Source organism: Clarias gariepinus, chromosome 22 (assembly GCF_024256425.1).
Source record: "Clarias gariepinus isolate MV-2021 ecotype Netherlands chromosome 22, CGAR_prim_01v2, whole genome shotgun sequence".
NCBI lineage: Eukaryota > Metazoa > Chordata > Actinopteri > Siluriformes > Clariidae > Clarias > Clarias gariepinus.
The window spans coordinates 10,073,116-10,088,744 of NC_071121.1; positions in this window are offsets into that span (position 1 = coordinate 10,073,116).

Sequence of the window (15,629 nt, forward strand, 5' to 3'; positions counted from 1 at the left end):
TGAAATCCCACCCCATAACCTTCTCCTGCCTGGCATTTTCTTTCAGTTCTTGCACCTTACAGTCTAGACCAGTTGAGAACACAGGACACTGTCTGTCATTTTCTCATCTTTCTGTCATTTCACCCTTCTCATTTTATTATTTTTAACCTTTGGGTGAGAAAATGTTGTCTGCATATTACATTATCATCCATCAATTTCTTCTCACCTATTCATTTTTCACTGAGCATGACACAATATTTCAGAGACTACCCGCTACATTATGGTTGGAGCTCAGCAAGGAAATTTTCACCATCTTGACTTTGTGCATGTCAGTGACCCTGTATAAGTTAAATAAGGCTCTGAAAGACAAAGAAGCAGCTGGTTAAGAAGCAATATAGCTAATGTTATTTTCAAAGGGGATACATATGATGTGGAAATCACCTATATAGCTACTGAATTCAGGCCTGTTTTGATTGAATGTTTTTGATTATGTCTTACAGCTTTTGAAACTCAAGAATCCAGTATCTCAAAATATTAGAATATTTTGTAATATCAATCAAAAGAAATTTAATGCAGAAATGATCAACTACTATAAACTAGTTTGTGTAGTTATGCATTCAATACATGGTTTGGACTCCTTTGGTACAAATTACTGCATCAGTGCAGCATGATATGGAGTAATCAGCCTATGACACTGCTAAGGCGTTATTGAAAACCAGGTTGCTTTGATAGAAGCCTTCAGCTCATGTTTATTGTTGGGTCAGGTGATTCTTAGCTTTCTCTTGACAATACCCCACAAATTCCCCCATAAATACAGGGGAAGGTCAGGCGAGTTGGCTGGCCATCAAACACAATAATAGCATGGTCAACAAACCAGTTAGTGGTAATTTTGGTACTGAGGGCAGGTGCTATTTCCTGCTGAAAAAATAAATTTGCTCATAAAGGTTGTTAGCGGACAGAAGCATAAAGTGATCTAAAATCTTCTGGTAGATGGCTCTGTTTACTCTGAATTTCATAAATCACAGTTGACACAAGCCTACTCTTCCTCCAGACTCGGGGAGCTTGATGAAAATAGGACTTTAGACCACAAAGAAAAAGTCCAGTTCCTTTCCTCCCTAGAAGAGGTAAGACACTTATAACATTGTTTCTGGTTCAGAAATGGTTTGACACTAGGAATGCAACAGTTGCAGCACATTTTCATCAGATGTCTATGCATGGTGGCTCTTGATGCACTGACTGCAGCCTCACTCTACTTCTTGTGAATGTCTTCCCTGAGGTCTGCCTGGTTGGTGATTTCATGCCGGAGCTGAGGTTTGGATTTTGTTGAATTCCTGTGTAGATGGTGTACTCTTGTCAGCACCTCTACCTCCCCAGTATTGGAAGTTGGATGGGCTTGACACATCATATGCTAAATGGTAATAGGCCCTGCCCAGGTGATTTTATAGGAAGTTGCATGCTCCAAATTAGCCACTCATCTATTATAACATTCCTCTCCCACCTCTGCACAGGCTTTGTTGTAGTTGTAGCAAAGCCTTGTGTAGCTAAAAAGTCCAGCTTGTCCAGCTGCCACCAAGCATATCGGGAGGCAGTTTGGAAGATTTTTGGTGTTCCCAAAACAGGGAATGTTGCTTAGGCCCTTTTGCAGGCTGACCTGTAAGGGGAACTGACTAATGGTTTGTTCAAAGCCCTCCATGAGGATTTTCATATATTAGCAGTGACCAGAGAAGTCTTGAAAGGATACTGATAAAGCCAAGCCTTGATATTCTGTGGAAGTCCTAATCTATCCACTGCTTATTGCCATGCTTTCAGCTTTATAGGAATTGCCTGGCTTGCAACAGTTTCTGTCAGAGTGCAAGAATTTCCCTAGGCTATTCATAAAGTTCTTTGACATAAGGTTCATGGAATTTGAATTCCTTTTAAAGAGATCAGTGATTGTCAGACACTCTTTCCTTTCTCAAATAAGATCCTGGATTTGACTGGATGGAAACTCTTTCCTCCCCAAGTAATAAGCCTTTCCATCCCCTGAAGAGGCCGGCATCCACAGGACTCTTCTATTCTTCACCAGGTAAAATTTAAAATTGTACGACTTCAGTTATCCAGACAGGTGGTTAGCAAGAATCTTCAAAAAGCCTTTTCCTTCCATGCTTAGCATGCATGATTGCTTTAGTTCTCCTCCTTGCCAATCCAGATATTTCTGCATGTATCCACAGCTTGGCTACCTTCCCCTGTCAGTGATAGCCAGAGTCTCCACAAGTCTCTCCAAAACCTATTCACATGTATTCACAGCTGGTATAAAAAACTGGTAAGAACTGAAGCAAGAAAAAATAAGAATCAAATCTAATAGTGGTATAACAAATATAATAATATAATTATATATTATTCAGTCTAGAAAAATAGGCTTTATAATGTTTTATTAAAGAGAAATACTAGTTTTATTTTACCTATGTTTAAAAAATTTCTACTTGCTATAATATACAGTATAATTTTTGTGTGTGTACATGGATATAAATTGTATGGAAAAATGTACACATGGATATACATTGTATGGACAATATATATGGCCAAACCTGCATTTCATTGTATCAAAATACATACACTTCAATATGGAGTTGGTCCCCCTTTTGCAGCTATAACAGCTTCCACTCTTCTTGGAAGGCTGTCCACAAGATTTTGGAGCATTTCTGTGGGAATTCAACCCATTCATTCATTCTGCCCATCCATTCTCTATTCATTTATAAGGTCAGGTACTGATGTTGGGGCGAGAAGGCCTGGCTCGCAATCTCTGCTCCAGTTTATCACGAAAGTGCTCGATGAGGTTAAGGTGTGAGGAGCCAGTCAAGTTCTTCCACATTGAACTCATAAACTATTTCTTTATAGTCCTTGCTTTGGTCACTTGGACACATTCATGTTGGAATAGAAAAGAACCTTCACCAAGCTGATGAAAGTTGGAAGCATAGCATTTTTCAAAAATGTCTTGGTATGCTGAAGTATTAAGTTTGCCCTTCATTGAGGATTAGGGGGCTGATTTAAATAATTAACAGGTTTGACCAAATACTTTTGTCCATATAGTGTATATATACAGTATGTGCATTATGAGTAATATTAAGTAAAAATTATATTGAAAAACAGGTGTACTGGAACGAAGTGTGCACAATATGATTAATAAATTATGTTTATCAGAAATGTTTACAATATGAAAATTTTACACTGTAACAGTGTAAATAATGTTTTAAGTCGACAATGTACAGATATATTTTGCACTAAGGTTTGAATAACTCATGAAATAGACCAAGTTTTAGGCTGTTTCATTACAATAATGTGATAAGAAAACACACAAATTGCTGAAGACCTTTGCCCCGTCTCTCTTTTGCAGAAGTTGCTTGCTGTTTAGGGCAGATGTTCTTCTTTGTTATAGGGTATATCGTACACCTGCAGCTAGACTGTGTGCTGGTCTGGAATGCTGCATTTCTCTTTTCTTTAAGACAAGAAAATACATGGCAAGTTGCTGCATTCCAGCACATGGTGAGAGAAAGGGAGATAGCTTTATCGTGTGTTTGTTTAGAGGTGAAAAGTTTCCTGTAGTCTATCAGCACTGTAAACAATGAAGCAAACATAGTTCATCTGGACACACTGTGGACTCCTGTGTAGCCACCGAATGTGGCCTCCAGATTTCCTACATTGTGCTTTTTTAAACATACTCCATAAACTAGATAAAGTGTGTCTGGTTTTCGCTAAAACCCACACTTTTCCACTTGACCGCCCACGTAAACACACTCCCTGCACACCTGCATTACATTGCTGGTAACTTTTTTTTATTTTATTTATGTCTGTCTCACATTTTTTTTACATTTTAGCAACAATTTATACCATATTATTGTAGCAATACATTACAGATGTTACAGTTGTGCATCACCGATGTCATATTTAAAGACGTACAGTAAAACAACTATGTAAAAAAAAAAATTGTAAATTGTCCTTTATAAAGGTCTTAGGTAAATAACATAATAAACATCTTCAGCAGTTAAAACTGCAATAATAAAATTCTTCATACAGTATATGTTTTTTTTTTCCTGAGTGTGTGAATCTATATAATCTAATCATGGATCTAATCAAAAGACTGGATAACATAACACACATCTTTTTAAGGGACGCCATGCATGGCAGGAAATTTACCATGTGCCATGTCTTCTTGGTATCTTGGATTGTGAATTTGCCTATAATGTCCTGTTTAGACAATGCTAGCAAAGAGTTGGCCATCAGAATGCTTTAACATGGTGTAACACAAGCAAAGGTCGTAGATGGTATGGATATGTCAGGAAAACCATTTCCCGGCTATGGGACAGATTCAGAACAACTGGCTCCACAACAGTGCACTCCAGTGTTACTTTTATTTATGTCAGAGGAACCCTAGGCACTAGCGCTTTGGTTCTTGGAAAAGATTGTGAGAGGAGATGCTTTCACATTGAGGGATGTCAAGTCTCGTTTTTTTTTTTTTTTTTTTTTTTTAATTAGTGCAGGATTGTCATTCCAAGGTGATTCCACCAGTCCTAAATTAGAAAAAAAAAATTATTCCTTAAAAAAGTAATAGCATAAGTGTCCTATTCTCTCCATCTGTGCGACCTGCATTTTTCAGCATAGTAGGGTTGCCCTGAGGGTGCCGCAACAAAAAATATTATACATAATGTCACCTTACTATATTTCCAAAATAAATAATATTACATTAGTTATCTTTGCTTGATTTTAAAATGTTGTCATTATTTTAACTGTCAGGACTCTTAACTGACTATGCATGTGTTAGATCACCAACACCAACACAACTCGTTCTCTTAATAACCTGTGTATTGACCTCTGATAGTAAGGTAGATTAATCATGGGTTTATCTCCTTACTGATAAAAGTATGCATTCCCGTGAATCTCATACTTTTCCTCTTTAAACTTGATCCACTGCAAATAAAGAGCACACACAAGGACAAACTCTAGCAACAGGAGGTGACATTATCACCTTTCTCCCTGCTTATTACACTACTCATGCCCATGTATAGGGAAATTGCTGATAAAGTCTCCACCCCTGAATTACACTACCTGCAGCATGTCAATGGGTTGTTTGCTTTAATGAAAATCACTGGATGGCTTTTTCATGTTTGCTGAGTAATATGTTCAGAAATCGTTTTTTACTCTGAGTCAGAGTCTGCAAGGAGCATACGCTCATTTTTCAAGGTGTCAGAGGTAAGTCAGAAGGCGCAGGATGGTCATGATTTAGACATCAGCCTGGTTTTATGGAAGGTGATTCATTCTCTGAGTGCTCGAGCAGACAGCACGCATACACACTCAATTAGGAAATGAGTCCACTGGGGCTGCTCGCACAGAATCATAAATTAGCACCAATCAAAATGTCTTTGCAGGCTAATCTGCTTATTAGAAGCTAATGATTATAAAATAAATAATAATTCAGGTGCCCTTTAAGCAAAATTGAACCACAAGGACAAACCCACTAGAACAATGCCCTGTATGCAGCAGTTATCCTGTTTTATTCTAACATCCATCCATACAGTATATGGGATATATATATATATATATATATATATATATATATATATATATATATATATATATATATATATGCTGACATCTATTTATATACTCATATTCATATTTACACCCACATATTCCCATCTCACTTAAAATAAAAATATGATTGACAATCTCTATTGAAGATAACAATTAGTGCGGAAGTATGAATGGTTTAAATAACTGGACTGATGACTAAGCCCTGAGTCACACACATGAAAAATGGCTCTGAGAAAACTGAAGATAAAACTGGGAGGGGGAGCTGGACTTTCTGCCAATGTAACCCGCAGCTCCATTAGGTAATAGGACAGATGGATGACGTACAATCTGCAAGTAGTAATTTCTCTGATTGATAGATGCTGATGCTTACTGCGCCAGTAAATTTTCCTCCAAAGAGTCATTGGTTTGGTACGTACAGTATGCATGGTCACCCACGGAACCCATGAATAAACCCAAGATACCTTCTAAGTCCGTACCCCAGGGATAGGAATGTTAAAAATAATAATAATAATTTTTAAAAAATGTGACAGAGGGTTAGGGATGTGTCTGTCCTAATATAATTTATTAGGCTGTCAAACAGAAACAGATGTGATAACCTGCAGTTACACAAATATAGAAAATAGCAACCTGTACATTATATTTATATCTATTTGCAAATCCTGACTACAGGTAATAGATACTTGAATAAACAGTATATACTGTTCATCCATTGTAAATTTATAATTATAGTTACTAGCAATCTGTATATTATGCTCACATAATATCCTTCTGTAATAGTTACCCATAGCTTCTCTCTGCACATATCCCTTTTAAGTGTACTTAGAACTTATACCTTTATCCTGCACTCTCTGCTAATTGCACCTTTGGTTAGACCTAAACTGCATTTCGTTGCCTTGTACTTGTACATATATAATGACAATAAAGTTAAATCTAATCTAATCTAATCTAATCTAATCTAATCTAATCTAATCTAATCTAATCTAATCCAATCTGATTTAACAAGGAAACCTGAATCATTTCATGTCGTGTGAAATGGGATGCTGTGATGATCAAAATCTTCAACACTGACTAGCAATACAATCACAGAAGGCAATATAAAATTCATTAGTGCAGCAAAAACCACTTTTAGTCCAACAGCCAGTCAGGGCTTGTCAGAAACTCTCCTCCTCCACTGCAGCTTTTACTGGTGGAGTGAAAGCACTTCACAAAGTGCAGACCTCAGAGTATCCAGCCTTGCATGTAACATCACCTAGGAAAGAATGCCAGAGCCATATCCGGAGCCAGTGACAAAAAGCTGTTGTTACAGTTCTTGCTTCTGCCTTCTAATTTCCTCTTCTAGTGGCGAAGAGCTGTCAGCTGTTCCTCTTACTAATACAAGTAACACAGGGTGAGATAGGGTTGCTGGGGGATATGGGAACCTCTAATACTATCATATATGCTTGTTCCAGCTTTAAGCTACTGACATGGCATAAAGCAGGGCCATTATTAGCTACAGGGATTTATAGCAAATCCCTAGGTCATGTTTAAGATGTTCTAGACAGAATACAGTTGAAATGTCTCTGTAGCCTTCTGGCCTGCCTAGATGATAAGACACCTTCAGAAACACAAGCCCCATTGTACATTCTGCGTACATGTCTACATTGTGTATAGTTGCTGCTTGTACCATTTGTAGTTGCTATTAGTACCATTAGTTACAGTAGCTTCCAAATTAATACAAACTGTATTTTTTTTTTCCCCTTTTACGACCTCTCAGGCTGTATTTGTTTGTGGTAACTCGTGCATCTTTTTTTTTTTCAAAAACAGTGTTGATATATACATATATACACATCCGTTGTTATATCTTGATATTGTTTTAATGCATAAAGTCTGTTGCTGTCACTCAGAGAGAGACGATTCAGTATGAGGCATCAGATCACCAAAAGATCCAATGTGAGAAAGTGATCCAACTGACGATGATGAGTGTTCAAACAGTCAAAGATTTGGTATGCGAATCTAAGCCCTGTGTTTGTTTCTTCTTTAAATATGCTTTTTCATTTTCCTTCTTCGTTTACTTTTGTTGTTGTTTGTTACTACTTGTTCATTGTACTTTAAAGTGATTTCACTTAAATAATATAGTGGTAATAATAACTTGTTTATACAAATCTAACATTCCTAAAATACTACTACTACTACTACTACTACTACTACTACTAATAATAATAATAATAATTAAAAAACACATTATAGGACACATTTAAAAAAATTACACATAACAGCATAATTTGAAACAAGAGTACTGTTTGGAGTACTGTTTTGTACTCACTGTACTGTAGGGGTACAGGAGAAATAAGTCGGCCTCACTGGTTTCAATTAATCAGTCCAGGAGTATGATTATAGAAAATATCTGTCCTGATAGTGAATAATCCTAATTTCGGAAAATCCTCAACAAAACAGAAAACACAGTTTAATACAGTGGGATAGTTTTGAGACAAAATTGTGTCCAGGATTCCCCTTGTGATTTTAGACCCAGAGACAACTTGATAAATGAGCGAGGTTTTGCACTACGAGCTGTAAGTATAGGCTTTTTTTGCCAATGATTTGAGCCAATGTTTCTCTCTCTGCATGTACTGTATGTGTGTGTGAAATTTGTCCTACACAATAATCCCCCTTCCCCTCCTCCTACTCTCCTCTCTCTCTCATCTCCCTCACACCTGCTACGATTCTTTTTAAAGTTAAAGTGTAGGTTAATTAGTTTTACTTTTACTTAATTTTTTTGTATACCATTTTTATAGGAATATTGTTGTGGAACAAATCATCAGAGTTTCCATTATTTCTTATGTGGCAATTCCCTCAGAGACAAAATGGTGTCTTCACGCAATTTAAAGGTGCAGAGACAACACGTCTCAATGTGTGAGATTCATTTCCTTAGGCAGTTATGGGTTTTGGCCACATGATGGCAGTGTACCGAAAGGGGACAGAGATTTAGTCAAGTGGATTGGTATACTTTACATTGTATATTCGTGTCAAAGGCATATAAGCCTCACTTTGTCGGACTTAAAAACAAATCTGACTAACAAACATAGTCCAGGATTAGTACCAATTTTTGCTTTCAAAAAAGCTTCAATTCTTTGTGAAATAGACCTTACCTATAAACATTACTGACTTATCCCTGTGCTGAACTGGACTCCATGATAACTAGGACAACTTTTGTTATACTGAACTTCCAGCAGCCTAACACATGATGTCGTTATATAATTTCTGTTATCCACTATCACCCAAATAAGAATGGGTTCCCTGTTGAGTCCGGTTCCTCTCAAGGTTTCTTCCTATTGCCATCTGAGGGAGTTTTTCCTTGCCACTGTTGCCCTCGGCTTGCTCATCAGGGACAGACTCACAATCTCATTATTATCTAAACACATATTTTTCTCACTTATAGACACTTTTTCTTTTCCTTTTGTGAAGCTGCTTTGAGACAATGTCCATTGTTAAAAACATTATATAAATAAAATTGAATTGAATTGATATTGTTGTGGTTTTCATGCCCCACATTCGTTCTATTTTTATTTCTATATCTTTATACCTGTTTTTCTGTAGTTTTTAAGGACCTGTTTCTATCTTTTGTGGGGACATGTTGATGAGCAGACAAGTTCTCTTCTTCTCATTCTTCACTACTATATCTGGTGGTCTGTTGGTCTTGATTCCTTTATTAGTATGAATTTGAATGTCCCAGAGCATAGTAGCTTTATCATTTTGTTTTACGATTGATGGCTCATGTTCATAATATTTATCTGTGACTTCAATGTTATAGTGCTTACAGATTGCATAATGTAGATCTACTGCTGCTTAGTTGTGCCTTTGTATATACTGTATTATGTTTTGGCCAATTCTTGGCAGCCAAAAACTAGATGGTTGTCTTTTGTTCTTTGTTGCATATCCTACACATTGGGTTGGTGCCATCTTTATCAGATTGTGTTCTGATAATAGTCTTGTTTTGTTAATATACTGATTTTGAGCAGCAGTAATGAACCCCTTAGTTTCATATTATTATTATTATTATTATTATTATTATTATTATTATTATTATTATCACAGCCGCACAGTGGCGTAGTGGTTAGCACAGTTTTGTCACTTTACACCTCCGTGTTCTATTCTCAACTGGGGTCTGTGGGCATGGATTGTGCATGTTCTCCCCATGCTTGGTGGGTTTCCACTGGGCACTCCAGTTTCCTACCAAAGTTTAAAGATATGCAAATTAGGCTAATTGGTGTTCCCAAATTGAGTAAGTGTGTGTGCCCTGTGATGGACTGGGGTGTATTAATAATAAAATAATAATAATATTTTTGGATAGGCTTCAGGAACTTTTATTACCATAGCTGTTATGACATTCAGGTTTTTCCCCTCATTCAGGTATATCCCCTCATTCTCTAAACTCATCATATGTCATAATGTGGTTTATTAAACTTTATTCGAATATCAGCAAGTAATGTTGTAAAATATAGGTCTCTGCATGAACTTGGCACCAACTTCTCCCCACTATCTGACTAATTAGTCTACATGTATGATCCCAACACTGGATGGAAATGAATGACCTTAATTACCAAAACTGAAGAAACAGATGTTCTGCTAAGTCTTTCATGAGTTTTAATAACTGAGATTTTACACATGTACATTAACACAGATTGGGGTTATTATTAAACTATTTTAAACTTTTAGGAACCATAGCATTATTTTTTTACTTGTCCCTTATAATTAAAACCACCAAGACTGCACTCTTTCAGCTCTGTAATACTCCAACCAACGCTCAACTGTAAGAATACTCATTAATTAGTTATCATCTTAATTATTTTAGTGATCTTCTCCTCAGAAACACTTTTTGCAAAATTCAACTGCTAGAGTATGCAATTTGTAAAAAAACTGCAGGTCAAGTAAACCTTAAATAAGCTTAATTTATCTTAGTTCGTAAAGGCACTAACAAACAGCAACAAAATAAATTCACATTATTGGGTCACATTATTCATTTTTTAATTTCTTTTCATTCCATTAAAGATTTCATCTAACCTGATCTCTTATTAATGATTCCTAACATTGATCTCAGCATCACTACAGAGCCACAGCAGTAGCTAGGGGTTTATGCACTTAACTAAAACTAGAGCATGCTCCTATTGTAAGGTATAGCGATGATTTTTTAATTGCATGTCATCCAATCATGTGATGTACTGTAAGATATCATACATTATTACATTGTAATATTCTCGTCTCTTCTTCCTAAAATAAATGTCGATAAATAAATATAAATGTTTTCTTAGTCTTTTTAAAAGGCAGCAGCTCTGTTATAGTTATGACTGCAATAAAATATTTATAAAAGTAAGTTTAGTAAGTTATTTCAACTTATATATTTAGCGTGACTCATTCACTTTGCTTGGCCAATGAATCAGCAGAGTCACTCTTTGCTTAAAGACACTTTAAAGCCTTTTACAGAGTATTGATTTGGACGCATGACTAAGCCTATTTATTAGCACAGTACATTAGCTAACTACCTGGCTATATAAAATGGCTTTTAACTACTCAACCACACCATTCATATCATATCCAAAGTGACTTATATACGTAAAACTTTTACTTTTTCCATTCTATTCTTTCTTTTTTTCCCTCAATAACTTGCAGCAAACACTACCTCAGATATATTGGACTGAGATATATTGAATATCAGACATACTGGACAGCAGCTCTAATACTCCCTCAACTTGAAAAGCTGGGAAGGTGTCCAGCATGTAATGTAATTTTTAGAGAGTTTAAATGTGCTGAGATTGAAAATTATGTCACTCCAAATTTTGTCATTTTCTGACTTTCCACTCAGATGATAATTCTAATCTCTAGTTATAATATCTAGCAACTCCAGTTTTATTTTGCTAATAATGGTCACTGGTGCTTAGCATCTGATAAAGTTGCCATACGGATAGGCAAAAAAGTAATTATAGCTGCAAAATTGCTAACTAAAGCATAAAGCATACTGTATATGCAATCTACATGCTAAGACCACAAACGTTTTGGGAAAAAATAAGGTACTTTAATGGAATTAGCATATTAACTAGAAAATGAAGGAACGGATAAAGCCGAGCATTTAAACAATAATGCTCTACTCCCCTCTACTGGTCGAGCAAGCTAATACATTTGCAACGTCTGTAAACTTGATAATCTGTTTACATCCAATGCCCTCTTGTGGACTGTACCGGGAATTACATTATTAAGCACGTCTATTCACAAGAAATACACTAGTCATCATCATCATCATCATCATAATAATAATAATAAAACAATTACTTTAAGTGAATAGTTACTGCAGCGATTAATACCGCCAGACTGACAATAATTCTTTTAAACCTAACTAATGCAGTGGTACGCTTCTCATTTTTTTAATCAACAAAGATTAAAAAACATTTAGAAAAAATTAAATGAGAAAAAAGATTAAATATAATAGAAAATATATCGTGTAGTCTCAAAAGAATATATTATAATCTATGATCTATATTTTTTAAAGTGTCAAATCACTGTCAGGCTGAAATTACTGGAATTGGGTAAAGGACTGTCATAAAAACATGTTATTAAAAACTTGAAAGATAGTGATGAAATTTATTTAATAATGTTGCTTCAGTTTGTTAGGTCTAGACTTAGCAATGTTATGTGGCAATTAAAAATGTACTGAATAACTAAGTTATATCTATGGAGTTTTTCTTCCATGATGCATATTTCAGGATGGCAATTCCAAGATAACTGGGGCTTAAATTGTGACAGAGTGGTTCAGAAATCATTTTCAAATATAAATTAGCCAGCGGCTTGAATGCCAAAACCAAAGTTGAACAAAGGTCAAATGAAAAATTAGAGAGTGTGTGTGCGTTCGTGTGTGCATGTGGTGAGAGAAAGGGGGGGAGAGAGAGAGAGAGAGAGAGTGTGTGTGTGTGTGTGTGTGTGTGTGTTTTCAGGCAGTGTAAAGCAATTAAAATGCTTTGTCTGTAGATTATACAATAGTACTGTTTCAGATAGATATAGTGTGAGCCATTGAGTGTGTTACTTGTGATTTGGTGTACTTATTAGCACCCCCTATAAATTACTTTTAAATATGTGTAAAATATATGCAAACAAAATACAGTACCATATCAGCCTGTGAAAACTATATAGTATTTTATCATTTTTATTATCAAAAATGATTAATGAATGATTGTATTGCCATTTAAAACATAGATCACTAACAGTGGCAAAAATCCCTTGTAGTTTATAATTTTTTGCAGCTGATTCTTTTCACTGAGCTAAGGAATAGAGCAACACATCCATCATCCTTGTTTACAACATAACACTTCAGGCGTTAAGTTTCCACTCACTGCAGTCCGACTTGGTAATGCAGTGCTCTTGACAGATGGATGAAATTTCTCCTAAACTTGGCAGCATACAGCAGATGAACCCTGGTTTTATATCATATTTGACAATGAAAGAGAAAAAAGCACAGGAGCGAGGTGAGACGTCAACCAAGGGCAAAATGCCAAACATTGCCTTGAAAAGCAGAAAAAAAAGAAAGGAAATGACAACACTGTCAAGAATCTTTTCCTACTCAGTTTTGACTTGTCTGCATGCTTGCCTGCTCTGTGTAAACTAAAATCTAGCATTAAAAACTTCTCCTAGGCCTCTATAGACACTTTGTGCTCTCTGACTTGTTTAAAAGATCTATATCTCAAAGTTTTTCTTTTTTTTTTTTTTAAATACAGATCATGGAGGCTATGTGCATAAAAACGTTGGAATGAGTTGCTTCAAAGAGAAATACAAGTCAAGGAAAATTAATGAACCAAACATACTAAATAATAATAATAATAATAATGATGATGATGATGATGATGCTGTACATACTGGGTTTCTCACATTCTTTCTGTGTCTCTATGGGTTTCATCTGGGTTCTTTAGTCTCCAGTTTCATGCATGTTGGTTGACTGGCTGATGATAGAACATTTTCCCTTGCTTACGGAGGTGGCATGGTGGTGTAGTGCCTAGCACTGTCACCTTGCACCTCCAGGGTGTGGGTTCGATTCCCGATGTCTGTGTGCATTGGTGGGTTTTCTCTGGGTGCTCTGGTTTTCCTCCCACCATCCATAGACATGTAGATTAGGCTAACTGTAAATGAGCATATACTGTAAGTGTGTGTATATGTGTGTCCTGTGATGGATTGGTAACCTTCTGTAACCTGTCTCATGGCATATGTACACAGGATAAAGCTGTATATATGATGGTGACCTTAATTATGATTAATAATAATTATTATAATAATTAATTAACTGACTGATTTATTTTCTTTCTTTTCTACACATGCTGTAATATGTTTTTTTAAGTGGACCGTACATGAACACACGCAGTGAGGAAAGAATTATAAGATTTTTAAGAATGATGAGAAGTATTAACAATTATTTAAAAGAAAGAAAAAAAGAGAAAAAAATCATTAGCATAGGCAAGATTACTTCGGTTCTAGATGTAGATTAATGTTTGATTGATTTTCAATTTATTGCTCAGCTCTACTCGTATAGCATATGAATTGTGTTTCTGCCTCACAGTCAGGGCTCCAGAAAACCATGCACCCACCCTAAACCAGAATGACGATAAAAATTATGATAATGATGGAGGCAAAATAAAATATGTTTTTAATAATACGCATCCATTCTTTTATCACTCATGTGTACTGTTTATCCAGTGCAGGGAAGTCAGGGCACAAGCCAGGGCACACTCTAGATGCTGAAATAAATTTCTTCAAATTAGTAGCCTAATGTATCTAAAATTTCAGATGACCAATAGATGGCAGCATATATACATATTTTTAACCAATGGGAACATTCTCACCGCTGATTTAAAAATAAATAATTATAAAAAAATCAATTAATTCAAGACATCTGTTTTCTTCTTGTCAGCTTGTGAGTCTATTAGTAAATCAGTGAATTTTTGCATTTTCTTTTTAAATGACTAGAAATTGAATTCCGAATATTAGAATGTAAACATTATCACAATGTATTTATTTAGATTTAAGACATTTTTATGGATGTATGGATATACATATGTATGGATGTGCTCTATAATCATTAAGCTTCAGGAACAAGGAACATCAGTCTTACTCACTAATTGTCTATATTTCTTTATCCAGTGTACAGGATAGTGGGGGGCCTGGAGTCTATCCCAGGAGACTTAGGGCACGAGGCAAGGCACACAGTGGATGGGGTGCCAATCCATCTCAGGGCACACACACACACACATGCTCATTTACACACTATGGGCAATTTGGGAACGCCAATTAGCCTAATCTGCTTGTCTTTGGACTGTGGGAGGAAACCGGAGTACCCGGAGGAAACCCATCAAGCATGGAAAGAAAATGCACTCCATGCACACAGAGGGGGTTCCAGGCAACAGTGCAAGCCATTGTGCCGCTGCAAGCACCATTAATATACATCAATATACATGATGGGAAAAAAAGATACTTGACAGAAAATGTCATAAACGACTACAGTTGTGATTTCACAAAAGCAGTTTTATGCCTTATAGCTTAATAAGTAGAAATGTTGTATGAGTTGGTAAACTTGCAATGAGCACAACATTATACTTTTCCTTACAGTGATATGTACGGGATGGATGCAGTCAACATGGGAGCCGAGCATTCAGTTCTTAAACCTTTCTATCCAGAACTATTTGTGCATTTTCCCACCACTTTTGTTCTAATCCGCCTCTTGCCTCAGTTTCTTGGGTGGCGGGTAAACAAGTGTTGGTCCAAATGACCCATAATCCTCACATTCCATCTCTGTTATTCTCAAAAGTCTCTCATGGCACAAAAACAATAAGACAATACACATCTTCATGCCTTTGGAATGCACACACTGCCCATTAAGAGGCCACTTTATCAGAATTGCTATGAGTACGGACAACAGTATATGAGACAGCAAAGATACAGAGTATTGTACACTGAAAAACAGGAAAAATGTCTGGTCGTGGAAGTTCTTCCCATCCATGCACAAGCAACTTTGATGTGCCACAAAATGATTGAGAAGCGGGAGGCATGGTTCGATTTAATTTGCCAAAGAATAG